The sequence below is a fragment of the Tachyglossus aculeatus genome, chromosome X3 (genome assembly GCF_015852505.1).
Source record: "Tachyglossus aculeatus isolate mTacAcu1 chromosome X3, mTacAcu1.pri, whole genome shotgun sequence".
NCBI lineage: Eukaryota > Metazoa > Chordata > Mammalia > Monotremata > Tachyglossidae > Tachyglossus > Tachyglossus aculeatus.
This window is the reverse complement of record NC_052099.1, coordinates 17,881,820-17,902,876: the sequence shown is the minus strand read 5'-3', so window position 1 is coordinate 17,902,876 and position 21,057 is coordinate 17,881,820. Positions and strand designations below refer to the sequence as shown.

The 21,057-nt window shown below is 43.0% G+C and overlaps 1 protein-coding gene across 1 annotated transcript in view; it reads right to left on the bottom strand.

The window, feature by feature from the left end:
* CDH9 (cadherin 9) overlaps positions 1 to 16,835 on the bottom strand; it is a 77,719-nt gene extending 60,884 nt beyond the window's left edge. The window contains exon 1 of the mRNA XM_038770368.1: positions 16,731 to 16,835. The gene's annotated coding sequence lies outside the window, so the exon portion shown is untranslated. The remainder of the gene's footprint in view (positions 1 to 16,730) is intronic.
* Between the last annotated feature and the right edge of the window lie 4,222 nt (positions 16,836 to 21,057).

The following is a 21,057-nucleotide window of genomic DNA, read 5'->3' as shown; positions in this document are numbered from 1 at the left end:
GACACACGGAGAAGACAGAGAAGCAGAAAATACAATCTAGCAGGTGGCAACATTTTGGGGAGAGTGATAGAGGTTTCCAACCACAGGGCGGGACTCTTCATACTGCATGGAAGACCTACAAACCTATATTCACATCCCACATTCCATTTTGATGCAAAGTTGGGTCCTGCGATAGGAGACAGGTCAACTGCCAGAGGAAGTCAGTGCCATCTACGGGCCAAACTGAGCATCAAGTAGCATTCTATCAGTGGTATTGATTGTGCACTTACTGTGTGCAAAGCACTCTACCAAGTCCTTGAGAAAGTACAATGCAATAGAGTTAGAGGACACTATCCTTGCCCACAAGGATATTCACATCCTGCAGATGGAGGCAGACGTTATAATAAATTAGAGATAGGGGAAGTAAGGGAGAATAAGGCCATGTCCATAAGCACTGTGGGGCTGGACTGAATATCCAAGTGCATTAGGGATACCCGGCCAAGTGCATAGGCCCTGCAGAGGGGAGGGCAGACAGGGGAAATCAGGCTTAGTCAGGGAGGGCCTCCTAGAGTTTATGTGATCTTACGAGGGTTTTGCGGGGTTGGAGAGTGGTGGATCTCTGGGTATGAAGTGGGAGGGAGTTTCAAACCCAAGGGAGTGTATGGGTAAGGGCTTGGTGGTGGGATAGATGAGATAAAGGTACAGTGAGTAGGATGGTGTGAGAGGAGCAAAGTGTGCCGGTTGGGCTATAGTAGGAGAGAGAGACGTGATTGTCTTAAAGCCGACAGTAAGGACGTACTGTTCGATGCAGAGGTGTTTGAAATTTTTGAGGAGTGGGGAGATATGGACTGAACTGTTTTGCAGAAAAAAGGTTCAGGTAGCAGAGTGAAGTATGGATGGGAGAGGAGAGAGACAGGAGGCAGGGAGCTCCCCAAGGAGGTTGACAGAGTAGTCAAGATAAGCAAGATGAAATGAGATCATGAGGCACAAAGACAGGGCTCTCAGCAGCTGCATTCCCTGAGGTAGGACATGTGAGGAGAATGGACAATAGCAGATTAGCCACCCTAAAGTGGGTATGTGCAAACAGGGAACTCAAAGCACATCCTGTAAAGATCTAGTGAGAGTTTCAAATCATGTGGCAAATCAGTGGGCTGCTGGGAGACAACAGTAGTGGACAGACCAGCAATCAGGAGAGGCCTTGCTCAGGTCTAGTCAAGGTCTAGAGAAGCAATGCGGTCTAGTGGATAGACCATGGGCCTTGGAGTCAGAAGGCTCCTGGTTCTAATGCTGGCTCTGCCACTTTTCTTCTCTGTGACCTTGGGCAAGTCACTTAACTTCCTTGTGGCTCAGTTATCTCATCTGTACAATGGGGATTAAGACTGTGAGCCCTATGTGTGACAGTGACTTTGTCCAACCCGAGTAGCTTGTATGTACCCCAGCGTTGAGTAGAGTACCTGGCACCTACTAAGTGCCTAACAAATACCATAAAAAAATTAGGGTACTAAGAGGCAGTCTCAAAATTTGAAAATGCATCATCTCTGTACGCACGTACCTTATGAAATGAATGCCCAGCCATACACACATGGGAGTAATGTATTTTAGTAATTTAAAAAGTTAGCAGTTTAGCTGCAATTTATTTTAGTGCCCTCTCCACTAGATTGTAAGCTTATTGAGGACAGAAATCATCTCTGCAGCCTCGTTCTCCCAAGGCTTTGTACAGTTCTCTGCACGAAATGGGAACTTAGATAAATCCTGTGTATTGATGGGTGATTTTCATTCACATCTGCATGAGTGACTACAAGCTCACCACCAATATATTCAGACACACATGTCTTCAGCTCAGCCTCATTCACCCAACCCAAGCCATTTGGATATTCTATCTTCCTCGGAAACCGCACACGTTCCTCCCAGACAAGATGTGATATGACCTACACTGCTTCAGTGCTGTGGGAATATTTCTGTGAAGGACTCATGATTGTCAAGGTGTGTTGCACATGGTTGGCTCTTTATTGCCCTGCCTAGCTGGGCCACATTTCACCAGCCAACCTCAGTGGGGTTCGAGGATCACTGCTCATGTTTACGTAAACCCCCGACCCGTGAAAACCTGCCCGGATGGTATAGTAGTGTTTCTCTCAAACTAGAATGTCATTCATTTTCGCCACCCATATTTTTATAAACAAAAATTACAGCCAGTGACATATTTGTCCCATTTCACCCAGTGTGGCCAAAGCCACTCTGGCCTTCAGTTTCCTTATCTGTAAAATAGGGAGAAGCTAGATTATGAACCCTATGTGGGACAGGGACTTTTTTTAATGGTATTTGTTATGCGCTTACTATGTTCCAGGCACTGTGCTAGGTGCTAATATAGATACAAGCTAATCAGGTTGGACACACTCACTGTCTCACACAGGGCTCACAGTCTTAATCCCCATTTTACAGATGAGATGTGAGCCGCAGAGAAGTTAAGTGACTTGCCCAAGGTCAAAAAGCAGACAAGTTTCAGAGTCAGAATTAGAACCCAGGTCCCTCTGACTCCTAGGCCTGTGCTTTACTCACTAGGCAGCGTTGCTTCCCAATGTCCAATTTGATAACCTTGTATCTACCTCAGGACTGAGCTCCTAGTAAGTGCGGGAACTATTAAAGTAATGATCACACGGTACCCTCCCAGGGCTTTTCCAGTCTGAATACTTGAATATCCGTGATGTAAAATATGCATGGAAGTTACCTGTGATTGAGCAGTGTCTGTATGATTCTGTTTGTTCTGGTCGCTATTCTTCATTCTTCCTGTACTTTCGTTGGTACAAATAAATGTCTCATTGGAAATTTGAAGCCAACTCTAACAACTGGCCAATCTTATTTGACATGATACAAAGACCTGGTTTGCACACCCTTGATACATTCTGTAGCAAGTGTGATTAAAAAGATTTGTGTTGTGAATTTTTTTAGGGGAGCTCAGTGAGCTTCCTAGAAAATGTCAGAGTTCTGGTGGAAGTAAGGCTTTTTTAGTAAAAAGTATGTCAGTTGTTTGTTTTTTTTACTGTGGACAATCGCTATCCAATAGAGGGAGCTATTGCATTGTACTACATATGACTCGGTTTTACATGTCTGAAATTGTGTATTAGCTTCACATACAAGCTACAAGCTGCTTGTTAATTCATATTTAACCGGACAGATACATTATTATACTTAACTGCCATTTAAAATGTTAATAGGTAGCACTTAACCTATGACTACCAATTTTTTTTTTCTGAAAAGATAATCTGTTGTGCCGAAGTGGAGCATCCATCAGCATAATGCAACCGAACACCTAAGGTGGTAACTCCTGTGTAAAAAACTGCTTTTAAAGATCATTTTCATACACTTAAATATGTGAGCAGATTAAAGCGAAAGGAGGCCAAAGCCAGAAATGGGGAAATAAGTTGATAAAGGAGGAGCACCGTTACAAAGCATTTGGGAGAGTACGATGGAGTTGGTCCATCTGAGGGGAGCTAGCATAGGTGAGCAAAATCTTGGTCCTGTCCCACCCCGGAGCAGCCAGAGGGTCCTTGACTCTCCTCAGCCAGCTCCAGTGATGGAGATTTGGTACCCACAATTCCTATGACAGCCTTGTTCTCGATGGGACAAAGATTAGTACAATGAGAACTTGCAGTCAGGGAATTTGGGATCTGAGATGATGTCCTTGTGCACACCTCATGAAGGGGAAGCTTGATTGAGAGCTGTTCCCCCCTCACAAGATGCTGTGCCTGGGTTCAGGGCCTGTCCCAGAGCCACAGTGACTGCATAGTGGGGGACAGAGAAACAGAATGGGAAAGGGCTGAAATTCTAATTGTGGATCAAGCAGTCAATGGTATTGAATGACTTCCTATTGTGTGCAAAAAGCTCTTATGTAAGTGCTAAAGAGAGTATGCCAGAAGTAAAGACATGAGCCCTTCCCTCCAAAAGCATACAATCTGTCAGTCTGGGAGCTGTGCTCACATGGTGTTCAGGGTGCAGGCCCAATGGCTAAGCCAGTGTGGTTTGATTCCAAAAACCTGGGTATTTTCGGTGCACAGATACAGCACCAACATCTTTGGACCCAGACTGAGGAGAGTAAATCTAAATGGAATTTATCCTAGAATAATCATTTCAGAAAAATCTTCTTGCATCATGTACCCCTTCCATTGGCCGGGAAAGTCTCTAGCCACCATTTTCTACTAAACTGTAGGGATAGACTAAACTGAGCTTTTGCCCCGGCCTGGTCTCTGGGCTTGGGCAAGTCACAACCTCTCTGGGCCTCAGTCTCTTCATCTGAAAAATGCAGAATAAGATTACTGTTCTTCTCTCTCTTGGACTCTGAGTCCCACCTCAGATAATCTCTGACTATCACGACACAGTATTTAGCAAATAGCAGGCACTGGGAACATCCATCCATTCATTCGGTTGTATTTATCGAGCACTTACTGTGCAAAGCATTGTACTAAGAGCTTGGGAGAGTACAATATAACAATGAACAAACACATTCCCTGCACACGATGAGCTGTCCATCAGCAGAACACCTGTATTTAGTCTTCCAGCTTCACACACGAGTCTTGTAATTTTGAGGCCACCTCTTATGTATGAATTCACATACATGTTCCAGGCACCTGTACATATACCCACAAACCCCCAACTACTTTGTAATCATCATTGGTCCACATAGTATGGAGCCCACTATGCTTCCAGCCTCTAGATAATTTGGGATTGAAGGAGTTTCCTAGGATTTCTTAAGCCCAAGAATTGTCACAGCTGCAGCCCTAATCATTTGCCTGGTTTATTCAGCACAGATGGTCAACATCACTTCCCCATCTTTGGCAGTAAAATATATAGGTGTGAAATTAAGTTGCCATTGCCCATGAAACACAGAATGAGAGATGCTTTGTTTCATTTTAAATTGGTTACCAGATTCCCCCAGCCTGGAGGAAACTAGACTGTGGAACCCGTAGCCCTGTGAATTGTGTTGGAATCCAGAAGGAGGAGGAAGAGGCAGTGTGAGTAGGGGATGGAGAGGAGAGCAGATGGTCCAATCACCTTAGCCCCTCCCGTGCTGGGCCTGGGACTCCAGCACCCTGATTCTGTCCCCAACTCATCCAACACCCAGAGTGGTAGTGAAGATGGAGACTGAGGAAGCAAGGGGAGCCTGGGATGGGAAGAATCCCAAATTATCTAGAGGCTGGAAGCATAGTGGGCTCCATGCTATGTGGACCAATGATGATTACAAAGTAGTTGGGGGTTTGTGGGTATATGTGTAGGTGCCTGGAACATGTATGTGAATTCATACATAAGACAATTGATCGGTAGGGGAAGGGAGAGTCAGATGGGAATTGGGAGGAAGCAAGAGACCAGGGAATCTTCTCTGAACACCTTAACCCCAAAGAGGGGACAACCTGCATGTAGAAGGACATGATTTCCTCTGTTGTTGTTTTTAAAAAAACAAAAAGCATTAAATTTGATTCCCCCAGAAAAGACCATAAAAATGATAGAAAAGGGAAGTAAAATACATGTCATAAAAAATGTGATCATATCAGGTGCTATGAAACTTTTATTGCCACGGGTTTTAGAAGACCTTCATAAGTCATCTGTGATCCTACCAGTTCTGAGTAACAAAGTCATCTCAAACTTAAGGCAATAACAATTTCAAACACCCCATACTTTTTTTTTATATGCTGTATGAATTTCAACGTGGTAAAAAGTCACAGAGCCAATACCTTAAAAATGTAATAATATTTTTATTTTATAGCATTCTTAAGGTGACTGTAAATACTTTAGAACTTCAGATGTTGGGTTCTTGTTGAAAAATGCACAATAGTCGATGGAACAGTAGACTAATGAATTAACAGGTTTGAGTGGAAAATACCAGAGATATTCATTCATTCATTCATTCAATCATATTTATTGAGCGCTTGCTGTGTGCACAGCACTGTGCTAAGCGCTTGGGAAGTACAAGTTGGCAACATAAATAGACGTTCCCTACCCAACAGCGGGCTCACAGTCTAGAAGGGGGAGATAATCATTCAATTGTATTTATTGAGAGCTTATTGTGTGCAAAGCACTACACTAAGCACTTGGTAGAGTACAGCATAACACTAAACAGACACATTACAGTCTTAATCCCCATTTTACAGTCTTAATCCCCATTTTACTGATGAGGTAACTGAGGCACAGAGAAGTTAAGTAACTTGCCCAAGGCCAAACAGCAGACAAGTGGAGGAGCCAGGATTAGAACCCATAACTTTCTGACTCCTAGGCCTGTGCTCTTTTCACTCTGTCATGCTGCTTCTCATGCTCTACACCACATGCTTTCCACCAAGCCACAATGCTGGGAAAAGAGAAAAAGACTTCTCTGAAAGATGGGCTGTGGTGAGAAATAGCAAGATTATAGTCAGTGGTATTTATTGAGTGCTTTCTATGTACAGATCACTGTGCTAAGCACTGAGGCTCTAGGGTGATTTGATTTTTCAGTGTGTGGGGTCTTTGGTGATTGCAGTGGCAGGAGGGCTAGGAGGAGATGCTGACCCCTCGCCACTTTCCCATATCAACCAATTAATCAATTGCATTTATTGAGCGCTCACCGGATGCGGAGCACTGTACTAAGCACTTGGGATAGGACGATGTCACAATATAACAATATAACATTATAACATAATATAATATATAACATATATAATATACAATATAACATAATATAATATAACAATATAACAATATAACATTCCCTGTCCATATCCAACTAGGGTGACAACAGGACCCCCAGACAGGTTCCTCACCCAGCAACAGATATACTTGTCTACATGTTTTGTTGTCTGTCTCCCCCTTCTAGACTGTGAGCCTGTTGTTGGGTAGGGACCTTCTTTGTCTGTTGCCAACTTGTACTTCCCAAGCGCCTAGTACAGTGCTCTGCACACAGTAAGCGCTCAATATTTACGATTGAATGAATGAATTGGGGGGAAAAAAAACTAAGATCAAAGTCCATGCATGAAATGTAGAACTGGCTTGATTCATGGTAATGTTAAAAGCTTAATTCTTGAGACTAAATGATATTTTCTAGGAAAAGAGAGAGGAAGGAAATAAAACAAGCATTGAGGGGTTCTTAGAGTCAAGGACAGGAATAAAGAAGAGGAACCTCTCATTGAGGTAATGAGAACAGGGCCCATTTGAAAGGGGCATAACTTGGGAGCACCCAATAAAGTTGGTGAGCAGAAATCCACATTAAGCTGTTTAGTAGATTGTGAAAAGTTTTAAGGAAGGGGAGGAAATATTTTAAGATATTTTAGTATGGTTTGGAGATAAGAAGAGTAAGTGGATTGTAGGAGTAAGGGGAATGGATATTAAGGGGTCAGGGGAAACCTGATGTTCTTCATCTGTTAAAAAATGTATATGCTTTTATTCTCAGTAGTGACACTAGGATATTTCAGTAAATTAAGTGTGAAGTAAAAGAACTCGTCATGGAATAGAAAGTCAGATGTGGGGATGTGTTTCAGCCAAGCCTTAGCTGAACATGTAGGTAAGGAGTTGTTTGTAGCCTTGCAAATATCTCAGAGTCTGTGTAGAATGGAATATGGGGCATTGTTCTGTACTTGCCAAGCACCTAAATGCAACTCCTGTTCCTACTAGTAAATGACTAACTACTCTGAGTTATTATTACTGATACCTTTAAATCCTTACTTTGTAGAAGTAATGTCTTAATGTCTGACTCCCCATCTACACTGTGAGCTCCTTGTGGCCAGGGAATGTGTCTACCAACCATAATGAATTGTACTCTCCCAATATTTCATACTTAGTATGGATGAATTGATTGACAAATAATAGGGCATAGTGCATGGTTATTCATTCAGATGGGATATCTGCCCCTTAGGACAGAGCCAAAGGTAGAGAAATGACAGCAAAAACCCAGGAGAAGACATAATGGAGGTCAATCAGCAGCAATAACAACAAAGACTACACAACCCAAGAAATGATTATTCTAGGAGAAATTTTGTTTAAGTTTACTCTCCCCCATCTGTGTCCAAAGATGTTGGTGTTATATCTGTGCACTGAAAATACCCAGCTTTTTGGAATCAAACCACACTGGTTTAGCCTCAGGCCCTGTACCCTGAACATCATGTGAGCACAGCTCCCAGACTGACAGATTGTATACTCTTAAAGGGCAGGGATCCTGTTTTTACTTTGGGCTTACTCTCTTAAGCACTTATAAAAGGGCTTTTTGCAATAAAAGTAGCAGCAAATCATGGCTGACAATTTAATCTCTTCCTTCTCTAGAATGGTAGACCAGGGAGGAATAGCTGAGTTCGAACTGGAATTCAGGAAGACTTGTGAGTGTGTACCCCATGATGATCTTTTTGACAAGTCCATGCCATTTCAATCAATCATATTTATTGAGCACCTACCATGTGCAGAGCACTGTATTAAGTGTCTGGGAGAGTACAGTACAAGAGTTGGTAGACACATTCCCTGCCCACATTGAATTTCTAGTCAAGAGGATGAACTTATGGTCTTGATCATACTACAGTTTTGTGAGGGTGCAGCTAAGGGCAGTCGTCGGTGGCTCAGGGTCAATGGAAGGACATATCAAGAGGTATTCAACAGGAACTGATCTCTGAATGATGCCATACAATTTGTTGATCCATTACTTCAATGAAAGAAGATCAGGTAGGGTGGAGGTGCTAAGACTTTGAAAGACAAACATGGAATTCAGAGTTATTGAAAGTTCAAATACTCTTCCAACAGAAACAGGATGGAATTCAGCAGGGATGGGTCAAAAATAATACATGCAGAGACAAAACAGACAGCCTGACATGGTACGGAAAGTCCAGTGAGGCACAGGGAGATCAGAAAATGTCACAAGCGGCAGAGCTGCCCAGAAGTTGACGAGGAGCTGTGATGAACACAATTCGCTTGGAAGGGGGATATGGGTCAGTAGCAGTTAGACTGCCTGGCTAAAGAAGTATCTGTTTGGGGAGGACCCTTTGTCCATGTTTGGTCACTGCGGACATCCAAGAGAAGAGTAAAACTGATTACCTGCGAGAAAAATAGATCTTGGGGGAAAAGATCTACCACAAATTTTGTAATCTAAAAGTGCCAGGGGGTTGGGTAATAAAGTGGTGACAGTTACCATCATCGATACATGAAGAATTTTCTGGAGAAGAGGAAAATGAATTATTCTCCATGTCCTCTGAGGACAAATGGAGGAAATGCTCAAATTAAAGTATGGGATAATCAATCAGTGGCATTTATTGAGTGTTCGCTGTATGCAGAGCAAAGTACTAAGCGCTTTGAGAGTACAAGAGTTCCCTGCCCACAACAAGCTTACAGTCTAGAGAGCTGGATAATGTTGGCGTTTGGATGTCCTCACTGCCCCAGCTTCCACAGGGATTGCCAAGCTTTTCCTTAGCATTAAGGTTCCACTTTCACCACTGGGAAAGCCTGATAAAGACGTAGATCACATTCTTCATGAAAGCTGTCTTGCAAAAGTAGGGAAAATCCACAGCTAGCCAAAGCAATGTACATTTAAATCCTAAGAGATTCACATCTGGTCTTCCATATTCAAAAGCATACATCAAAACTGCCATTGCCATTCCCTATTTAATATTTATTTTTTGTAAATAAAAACAAACACATGTCCTAAAGTGCTAGTTTTTGTTGGGTTGTTTTTTTTTCCATGCAGTACCATGTCTGTAAAACTGTTACTCACAACCTTCTGCCATGGGTCCAACTAAGTTGCATCTTGTCACATTATGTTACAGCTTTAAAGAAATGGTTTTCACACCTTGTCTCAAAAGAAGAGAAGTGAATATTGACTCCCTAGTAGATTACAGCCCATGATAAGGAGCCTGTAAAATTTAAATTGGATTATGTGTGTTTGGGCAGAGTAAATTTAAACACCCTTCCCCATTTGGAGGAAATAGAACTGGTGAATCTGAGGAGAGAATCTGGACCCCCAAGGATAGTAATAATAATAATTTTGGTATTTGTTAAGCACTTACTGTGTGCCAAGCACTCTTCTAAGCACTGGGGTAGATACAAGGTAATCAGATTGTCCCACACAGGGCTCACAGTTCTTAATCCCCATTTTACTGATGAGGTAACTGAGGTGCAGAGAAATTAAGTGACTTGCCCAAGGTCACACAGCAGACAAGTGGCAGAACCGGCATTAGAACCCACGGCCTCTGACTCCCAAGCCCAGGCTCTTGCCACTAGGCCACGCTGACCCCAGGTTTGGAGTTCTGGGTCTTTTTTGGACTGAGCATAGCTTAGGGTGGTTGCTGGGTACAGGCGGCCCTCACACTACCAATACATTAGTTGCCCCCAAACACAACTGAATGGCCTTGTGATACATCCCCAAATGAGTTTTAATGGGATATGTATGCTGGAGTCACCAGATCCTATGGTAGCTTGGGTTCCTTTGTTAACTGGAACTGCTGGAGAGTTGGGTTGACCTTGGGATTATTTACAGCCCAGACTGGGCTTCCTTCTAGTGTCAGGAACCCCTGGATTTTGACTTGGGTTCTACTGTATGCCCGGGACAAAATAACCCGCTTTGGACCCTGGAGGGGTTTGATGGAACCCTCGTGGCCATGTTGGCGGTTGCTGCTGTTGCCACCACCCCTTCAACAGCCACAGTTATCGAGGCAAAACTAGCCCCTGGACCAAGGATGTGCTTTTCAGACTGAACCGAGGAAATACTTTTTGTTTGTGGTAAACATTTTTTATGCATCTGTCCCTGTCCCACATAGGCCTCTCAGTCTTAATTAATCCCCATTTTACAGATAAGGTAACTGAGGCACAGAAAGGTTAAGTGACCTGCCCTAGGACACACAGCAGACAAGTGGCAGAGCCGGGGTTAGAAACTGGGTCCTCTAACTCCTAGCCCCGTGCTCTATCCGCTAGACCACACTGCTTCTCTGGCATCATGGGAAATTCTTATTCCTGGCCCAGCAGGTTGATTTGTCTATCTCAACTTCCAGCTCTACCACACCACCCCCTGCCATCTCAGCATGGCTCAGTGGAAAAGAGCACGGGCTTTGGAGTCAGAGGTCATGGGTTCAAATCCCGGCTCTGCCAATTGTCAGCTGTGTGACTTTGGGCAAGTCAGTTAACTTCTCTGTGCCTGTTACCTCATCTGTAAAATGGGGATGAAGACTGTGAACCCCACGTGGGACAACTTGATCACCTTGTAACCTCCCCAGAGCTTAGAACAGTACTTTCCACATAGTAAGTGCTTAATAAATGCCATCATCATTATTATTATTACTCCCTTCTATCTTCCTCCACCCCGTAGCCGGCCCCACTCTTAGTGCACTGTTGGACTACTTGTCCATAAACCAATATTTTTCAACCCAGATTTTAACCTGAGAACGAAGAAGCGATCTGCTCCATCAAATTCGAAGTATTACAAACCTCCTTCTCTAATGTTTGTCTTAAAATAGTTGTAAATATTTTCTCCCGCGGTTTTGCACATTTGCCAAAACAAATGCTTGGCTCAGCAAGACGTGTTAAAAATCCTTCACATTGGATAACATCTTACCCATGTACTGAGTAGGCAATTGACTCCTTCAGATCAAGCCTCAGGATAAAATTCTAAATTATACAAGAACTCTTTCACCACATTACAATTGGTGGGGGGGGAGGTGCATCTCCAGAGTGAATGAAGGATATTTTCATCATAAACTGAATCTATGTTCTTGAGACTTGGAAAAGGAAATGAGGTGCCTATAAATTTTAATCCATACTTGAGAAATCATCACCTTCATCATCACCAGTGGTATTTATTGTGCTGCTACTGTGTACAGAGCACTGCACAAAGCACTTGGAGGGTACAATACAAGAAATCACATGGTCTGATGTTTCAAATTGATTGCCCAGAAAACCCAAATGCTTAGGACCCTGAGTAATAACCTCTCTTCAGCCAACTCAACTATTTATGCATTTATAAATGTATCCATCAAAATCACGTATATATCATCATCATCAATCGTATTTATTGAGCGCTTACTGTGTGCAGAGCACTGTACTAAGCACTTGGGAAGTACAAATTGGCAACATATAGAGACAGTCCCTACCCAACAGTGGGCTCACAGTCTAAAAGGGGGAGACAGAGAACAAAACCAAACATACTAACAAAATAAAATAAATAGAATAGATATGTACAAGTAAAATAAATACAGTAATAAATATGTACAAACATATATACATATATACAGGTGCTGTGGGGAAGGGAAGGAGGTAAGATGGGGGGGATGGAGGGGGGACAGGGGGAGAGGAAGGAAGGGGCTCAGTCTGGGAAGGCCTCCTGGATGAGTATATATGTGCATTCAGTTATTTATTTTGACCCCCTTTAGTTGTAAATAATGTTTATGTGTGTCTCTCTGAAAGTGTACGGTCCTTGTGGACAGGGTACATATTGCTTCTTTAGTCTGTGCTTCCCAAATGTCTAGTACAGTGCACCACCCCAAGTAAGAGCTCTTTTTTTCCATTATTATATTACTCTGGCCCCAGGATCCCTCATTCCCTATACAGTTACTCTGTAATTTGCAAAGCTAATGGAGCAAATATATATATATATAAAACCTTATGGAACGTTGGTATTTGAAGAAAATAGTCAAAAGCCTCAGTATTTTCTTTGCATTCAAATACTGTTTCCTTATTAATGTTTCTTGGTGCAGTCCCCATGAAAGGCAATGGTAAGTGTCCGAGGACTTCACTGACGGCTTAATATGGTGCTCCCAGGATCTGATGGATTGCCAATCTGGACACATCGGCATTCTAAGATTGCTAGAAAAGAATAAATTTAAAGTTCATACATTTCCAGTTACACTAAAGTGTAGGCTCTTTGTGGGCAGAGATTATGTCTATATCGTACTCTCTCAAGCATTCAGTACAGTACTCTGCCCAGAGCAAGTGCTCAATAAATCCCAGTGATGGACTGATACCAGTTGATTCTTCCATTCTTAATAGTTAACCAAACTTTAGGGAGAGTCTTGAGAAAAATACTTTCACATGGAGCTTAAAAGTAACCGGCTCTATTTGGTTAATTTGAAACACGCTTGCTCTCAACTTCATTTTTGGGATAGGTAAGATCACATATTCATGGTGAAGCATCTCTGCTTGTTGGAGATTAATTTACAGCAAAAAGTGCTGTCTTTCCTTTCTAAGCGCCAACTCGTTACTGGTAAAATGTATGTCACATACCACAAATAATACTGGTTACTGACAAGAACTGTATATATCATACACGGAATGCACTAGCATTCATGTTGCCTGTTTTCCACGTAAATACATTGGGTTTTAGAGTTATCATTCTCCTTAAAAAAAAAAATTGGTGGGGGGGGGGAGGAAGTTGGAGAGGTGCATAATAAGGGAATATTGTGCTGCTTTTAAATCTTTAATGTTCTGTGAAGATCATAGCATTTTCTGGAAAGAACATTTTGAAGGGTATTTCTATTTGCTACTGCTATCTATATTGCATTTTCTTCTTGCCTTTTTTTCAAAACCTTTAATTTGATTGCAAATTAGTGAAGTCTCAGAGCATTTTGGACTCTCTGTTTACTTCAAGAATGACAATATCATAACCGGATTTCACTACATAGGAATATTGTAGATATTTGTTTACAGGGATGGGAATGAGTCATTTCTGGAAATATATCAAAGTCAGGCCAGGATGTTTTTGCAAGTACTATGTTCTGTTTGTTCAGATTTATGGTTCATTGTCCTTAATTTCATTACTCATATCGTGACTATCTAGGATTTATTCTTTCACAATTAATTTTCATATACTCAGATCCACAAATCATGGCTGGCTCCCACTCAGACACAGATTAAATATTTGTGAATTTAGACTTTACATTTGCATCTACTACTTGCAGCAGTGAATACATATGAAGGTGATAACACGGAATGGATATGGATACAAATGATCCTCATAGATCTCTGTCTTCATCACATTGAATATAAATATACCAATTTCTATGAAATCGATGCAAGTTATTCTCTTCATTTTAGAGCTGTCCGAGGCAATGAGGTTCTTTTCAGACATAAGATTTCTTCCAACTCTGTTGAGGCATTGCTACCTTCAAGGAGACTCTGTCATCCCAATTTACTGGAATTTAAAAGGGATATGGCAGAAACTAAGAAGGGATTAGAGTTGCATTATTCTTAAACTCCTGAAATAGCTCTGATGTTATTGACAACCTTAGGGGGTGCAGCTAGATCATGGGGGAAGCATGCCCATCTCTTATATATACCTCAGTAAAGAGTGGCAGCAAATGCATCACCAGTTGGTATCCAGAACAGTCTTGCTGCCCCAAAGCTACGCATGCCTATGTCAGGTATATTTTAGGCAACGATTTCAGACCTGCACACTTTGCTCCCAGATGGATGGGTTATCAGCAAAGTCGTTTTCTGTTACCACATGATCGTGTAGCCTCATGAGGATGAGCGCAGTGAGAAGCGAATTAAGTTCTGAGACCTACTTCCAAACAACTCATTACCATTAAGGGCTTCGTAGTTCAGAACGAAACACTCGTCCTATCTATATCGAGTTATCCCCATCCCAAATGGTGTTATTCTGGAAAAGCAATGGATATGACCTTATTATTTTAAGACTGTATAGGATTCACATCATTCAGTTCATTTAATTTCTGAACTGTGTAGAGTATTACTGTGGTCAATATGATTTGGGTCCAAAAATGAAAAATTACTTTAATTTAAACATCAAATAAATCCCAAACATCGGGTTCTAGCTTTACTGTGGCCAACTGCCTTGGCACTACAAGGAATGTTTAATTTAGGAAATACTATTTCTACTCCTGTCTCGATCATTGATGTTACAGTATGGTCAGTGGCATCTCTGATTAACTCTTCCCAACGAAACGTAACAGTTGCTGTGAATTCCAATTCTAAGACCCTGAAACACAAATGTATTTACATTTTGAATGTGTTCTCTTGTGCTGAATAAATGAGCTTTCCAAGATAGCACTGACTATACTGGTCATGCACAATCCTAACAAAACCTGGTAAGATTTTCCTTCAGAGAAAGCCACGAAATGACTTACTGATTTCTGTGAATCATGGGGCATATTGAACGTTCATTCTGGCTACATAAAAGTTCTTACCCTGCTTCTTCCCAAGTATCTGAATGTCCTTAACATTTTTCAGGACACCTGGTATAATGGAATTTAAAAAAAATTCTTAAAGCAAGTAGCCATCAATAATTCACTAATCACACGAGGTTCTTCATAAGGAGGACATCTCCGGATAAATTGTTCTACATTTCTTTTGCAATGTAAAGCATAAAATGTGCTCATCCAAAAGTCATCTGCGTACCTTACATTTTTTAACCAGTTTACTGCTGCTGAGAATTTCCTGGTTCAGCTCCTCTCCCTAAAGCTGTTTCAAATTGGCCAAGAGAATGAATGGTCAGAAAAGACTTCCTGTCCTGCAGTATTCAGGGATATTGATTTCCTTACTGTTGGCATTCATCATTCTTTCTCTGAGACCTGTGCGCTTTCCAAACCTGAGTTGACGTGATTTAGTTTTTGCCAAAGAACTGTGGAGCAAATAATTCCATTTTCCAGATCACTTTGGGTTCAAAAAAATGTACAATTTTGCCTTTGACTCTTCCTGCCTCCACTGTACTTCTTGTAATTTTTGTTATATGAAAATCAAGTTGCCAAGGCTATTGCCTGGTACTTCTAGAAAAAGATCCTTTGAATTGGCAGGCGCTGGCTGCCTGATCGCTTTGAATTTCCCACCAAACATTACCCTCACCTATGAAAGTCCCCGACCCAAGTCGACAGTCATATTCACTGACATTTGCCCCTTGACTCATTTCTGGGGAAACTGTCACACATAGTTTTTGTTTGTTCGTGTTTGGTTTGTTTTGTTCTACTAGTTAAACATCCTTTAAAAAGATACCTAAAGAGGTCTCTTGTTTGCCCCTTGATTTGAGATGAAATCAAGTCTGAATTAGGTCATTTAAATAAAAATAGAGGTCAGAGAGAGGCAGGGACCTAAATTGGCACAGTGTGAAGACATACTTTGCATAACAGTGGTGTATTTGGGTTAAAGACAAGTGGTAAAGATAAACAAATGGAAAGTACAAGTTTAAAGTACAGTCTGCCCCCCCCCCATTTTTCGAAAATCTGATGATGTTCCCTGTATTTAAGTGCACGACATGACTTACATGTATTTGTCAATGATCAAATCTATCTATACACACACATACATACACACATATATACACATATTTGTCAATGATCAAATATATATAATATACATATATGTATGTGTATATACATATATTTATGTTTATACCTACACATATTACTATACTTGTTATATACAGGTATGACTACAACTCGACAGCACAAGACATACAAGTATATAGACGGAAAACTTGTTATTTATATACAGATACAAGTTTCATGGACAGATACACACAACTTGTTTTCTCTACCTATGCATGTCGAGCCATACATAGACATATATACATATATGGATCTGGAAAACAAGCTGGGTCATTCAACAGCCTTCGATGCGAATCCCCTAGAGACTAAAATCCGCTCTCCAGGCCAGTTAGCAGGGAGCAGAAAGGTCGAACAGGACAACTTTGCTCCTGCTCCGAACTTCCTCAGGGCAAAGCGTCCAGTGTGTAAATCATCAGGAGGACAGTGAGCCACGGGGCCGCCCGGTCTAGCCCAGTTCAGGGCAGTCCAGGGCAGGGCCCGCAGGCTGCTTACCTTGGCAGCTGGCTGTCCTCTCTGGCGCTCTCCCTGTCTGTCTGTCTGTCGCTCGTTGTGCCCGGGGAGAGGGCGGCGGTGCCCGTGCCTGTGCCCGGTTGCTTCCCCTGGGCTGCTCCCTGGAGGTGGCACCACCTCCTTCTTCTCCTCCCCCTCCTCCCTCCTCCTCCTCCTCCTCCCGCTCCCGGTGACGATGGTCCTCCTGCGGATGGTCATGGAGTGGCGGGCCCCGCCTGCCAGCCTCGCCCTTTTGAAGGTTGGCAAGGGGAGCCCCCCCCCCCCCCCCCCACCGTCGGATTGGCAGAGGGAAAGAAGTCAGAATCAGACCAACTGCCTTCATTTCAAAAAGAAAAAAAGTGAACATGGGGAAAGAAGTCAGAATCAGAACCTATTGATTGCCTTCATTTAATAAAGGAAAAAAACCACACACACACAAAAGGCTGACACTATTTCCAGATAGAGTGCAGCGGCAGCAGCCGTGTGCACGTTGGTAGGTGGAAGGGTAGGGAGACAGGGACCCCCATCCCCGCCCGGAGGACCCCGGAGTCCCCGCCCTCCCGGGAGGTGCGGGCAAAGGCCCGGGGGAGGCCTGCGCGGAGCCCTCTGCACAACGCTAAACCCCGCTCGGATCGGGCCACGGCTCTGCCCTGCCGCCCGCCCTAATCCGATCTCCACTTCAAGGAGAAAAATTGGAGGGGGTGGCGGGTTGTGTGTGTGTGTGTGTGTGTGTGTGTGTGTCTTTTGTAGTGTGTTGTGTATATGTTTTGTGTTGTGTGTATGTTGTGTGTTGTGTGTTGTGTGTATGTTGTGTTGTGTGTATGTTTTGTGTTTTGTGTGTGTTGTTGTGTATATGTTTTGTGTGGTGTGTGTTGTTGTGTGTTGTGTATATGTTTTGTGTGGTGTGTGTTGTGTGTGTGTTGTGTGTTGTGTATATGTGGTGTGTGTATGTTGTGTGTTGTGTGTGTTGTGTATACGTTGTGTGTGGTGTGTGTATGTTGTGTGGTGTGTGGGGGTGTATGTTGTGAGTGTGTGGGTGTGTATGTTGTGTGTGTTGTGTATATGTGTTGTGTGATGTGTGTGGGGGTGTTGTGGGTATATGTTGTGTGTGTGTTGTGTGTTTGGGGTGTGTGTGTGTTGTGCGTGTGTGTTGTGTGTGGGTAGGTGTGGTTGTATGTTGTGTATGGGTGGGTGGGTGTGTATGGGGGTGTGTTGTGGGGGTGTTGTGTGTTGTGTGTATGGGTATGTAGGTGTACGCAAACCTGCAACTGGCACAAGTAGAGATCACGGTTACAGGAGTTAGAACTCAATTCTGCCGCTCATCAATAAGGAAAAAACCCAAGTCTTTTTTCCTTCACCCCATCCCAGCCTGTCTACCTACCCTTCCTCTACCACGTGCACACGGCTGCTGCTGCTGCACTCTATCTGGAAATAGTGTCAGCCTTTTGTGTGTTTTTTTTCTTTATTAAATGAAGGCAATCAATAGGTTCTGATTCTGACTTCTTTCCCTATGTTCACTTTTTTTCTTTTTGAAATGAAGGCAGTTGGTCTGATTCTGACTTCTTTCCCTATGCTGGCTTTTTAAAAATAATAATAATAATGATTATGGTATTCATTAAGCACTTACTAACCTATTACTAGTCATAATTCTGAATTAATCAATGGTATTTATCAAGCACTTTCTGTGTGCCAAGCACCATTCTAAGCACCGGGGTAGATACAAGGCAATCAGACTGTCCCACGTGGGGCTCACACTTTTAATCCCCATTTTACAGATGAGGTAACTGAGGCATGGAGAAGTTAAGTGATTTGCCCAAGGTCACAGAGCAGACAAGTGACGGAGCCGGGATTAGAACTCACATCCTCTGACTTCTAACCCCGGAATCTTTTCACTAAGCCATGCTTTACATTGGGTTCTCGCCACTTGCTGCAAAATTCAGCATTTAGCAACAACTCCAGTCCCAGAGATTGATAGGAGCCCTGAGAGTTCACTGGTCACGGAGCTCCAGAGGTCTGAGCCCTGTGTGGAATATGGACTGTGTCCAATCTGATCAGCTTGTATCTAGTCCAGCGCTTAGTACAGTGACTGCCACACAGTAAGCATTTAGCAAATGCCATTTTTTTCCTTTCAAAAAAAAAAAAAAAGCAGTTGAGGGGGTGGGACCGTGAAAAAGGGAAGTCACTATACACATCAAATATAACCCATGACCACCTGGTCAGGAGGTTAAGTTGGCTTGGTCAAAAACAAGTCTGAACCAAGTCAGCTGCGACCTTCATTGGGCCTGTGAGGTACAACTATGAAGACCCATTAGATGCAGTGCAACCAAATTAGAAAAAGTTACATGGAAAATAGTCAACGCTTTCAAAAATATGACTGTGGACAAAAAGGTAGTAGCAGATTTTTATGATTTATAATTAATTTAAGCATCCTCTAGACTGAGGCTACGTGGGGTCAGGGAACATATCTACCTACTCTCCCAAGCACTTAGTGCAGTGCTCTGCACACAGAAAGTGCTTGATAAATACCATTGATTCAGAATTATGACTAGTTGAGACAGAAAATCAGAAGTGATGACATTTCCGTGTTTGTATAGATTACCCTTACTTTGGACATGGTCCTCTCTTTTTATCAGTCAATCAGTCAATCACATGGTCAATCAATCATCCATTCCCAGAAGCAGCAGAGCCCACTGCCCTCAACCAAAATAGCTTGCCAGTCCTCAGTTACTGTTCTGAGATGTTCTCTTGCCCCCAACTTCATCCGTGGAAGAGTGTCTCCTTGACGGGGAACCAGGAGGAGTGGTAGGATCAAAATGAGCCAGTCAGTGGTATTTGATGAGCGCTTCCTCTGAGCAGAGCACTATACTAAGCCCTAACTAGAGTTGGTTGACATGATCCCTGTCCTTAAGGAGTTTACAATTTTGTGGACTAATAATAATAATAATAATATTTGCTAATGTGCCAAGAACTATACAAAGCGCTTAGGCTTAGTATGCAAGATACAAGGCCATACCTAGGACTCACACTCTAAGTAGGAGGGAGAACATGTGTGGAATCCCCATTTTGCAGAGTAGAGAACCGAAGCATAGAGAAGTGAAGTGACTTGGCCAAGATCACACAGCAGATGAATGGTGGAGCCGAGATTAAAACCCAGGTCCCCTGACTCCCAGGCCCATGCTCTTCCCACTAGACCCAGCTGCTTCTCTGAGCCATGAGCAAGGTGGCTGACATGGCTCACACCTTTTTTTCCACCAGGATCGTCCCAAGCAGTTTCCTAGGCCTAGCGGGGAAGGCTAATTCAGGTTTCCTGACCGTCATTTCTTGTACATTATGTCTTTTCCTTGCCGGTGCTATCCAAGGAGGCAAGTGAGTATGTACATACGAGAGTGTGTTAAATTCATGATGTGTTTAAAATCAGGAAAGTGAAACTAGATTAATCTGTCTTTGCAATGCACTCTCTCTTCTGTTTGTTTTAAGCTGCTCCAAGTACTGAGCCGTTGTTGCTAGTGTAAAGAAATCTCCAGTTTGGATTTCTTTGCAGCCAAAGGGGATGATAATGAAGACAGTGATGCTGTTGAGGCTGAGAGCTTATCAGTGTTTGCATTATAAATGCAACTCTGAGGATAATATCATTATTCAAGCAGAAAACACTCCTGTCAGATCACAACTCCTGTCCATTTCTCACTCCCGACAGCCCCCCGAACGCTGACCCATTTCTCTGACTGGGGATTCATTCATTCATTCATTCATTCATTCAATCATATTTAATGAGTGCTTACAGTGTGCAGAGCACTGTACTAAGCGCTCGGGAAGTACAAATCGGCAGCATGTAGAGACAGTCCTTACCCAACAACAGGCTCACAGTCTAGAAGGGGGACAGTGACAACAAAACAAAACAAGTAGGTGTCAATACCGCCAGAATAAATAGAATTATCGCTATGTACATATCATTAATAAAATAAAGTGATAAATATGTACAAATGTACACAAGTGCTATGGGGAGGGGAAGGGGGTAGGGCAGAGGGAGGGAGGGGGGGCGATGGGTGGGGAGGAGGAGGGGGAGAGGAAAAGGGAGGGCTCAGTCTGGGAAGACCTCCTGGAGGAGGTGAGCTCTCTGTAGGGCTTTGCAGGGAGGAAGAGAGCTAGCTTGGCGGATGTGTGCAGGGAGGGCATACCAGGCCAGATGTAGGACGTGGGCCGGGGGTCAATGGCGGGACAGGTGAGAATGAGGCACAGTGAGGAGGTTAGCGGCAGAGGAGCGGAGTGTGCGGGCTGGGCTGTAGAAGGAGAGAAGGGAGGTGAGGTAGGAGGGGGCGAGGTGATGGAGAAC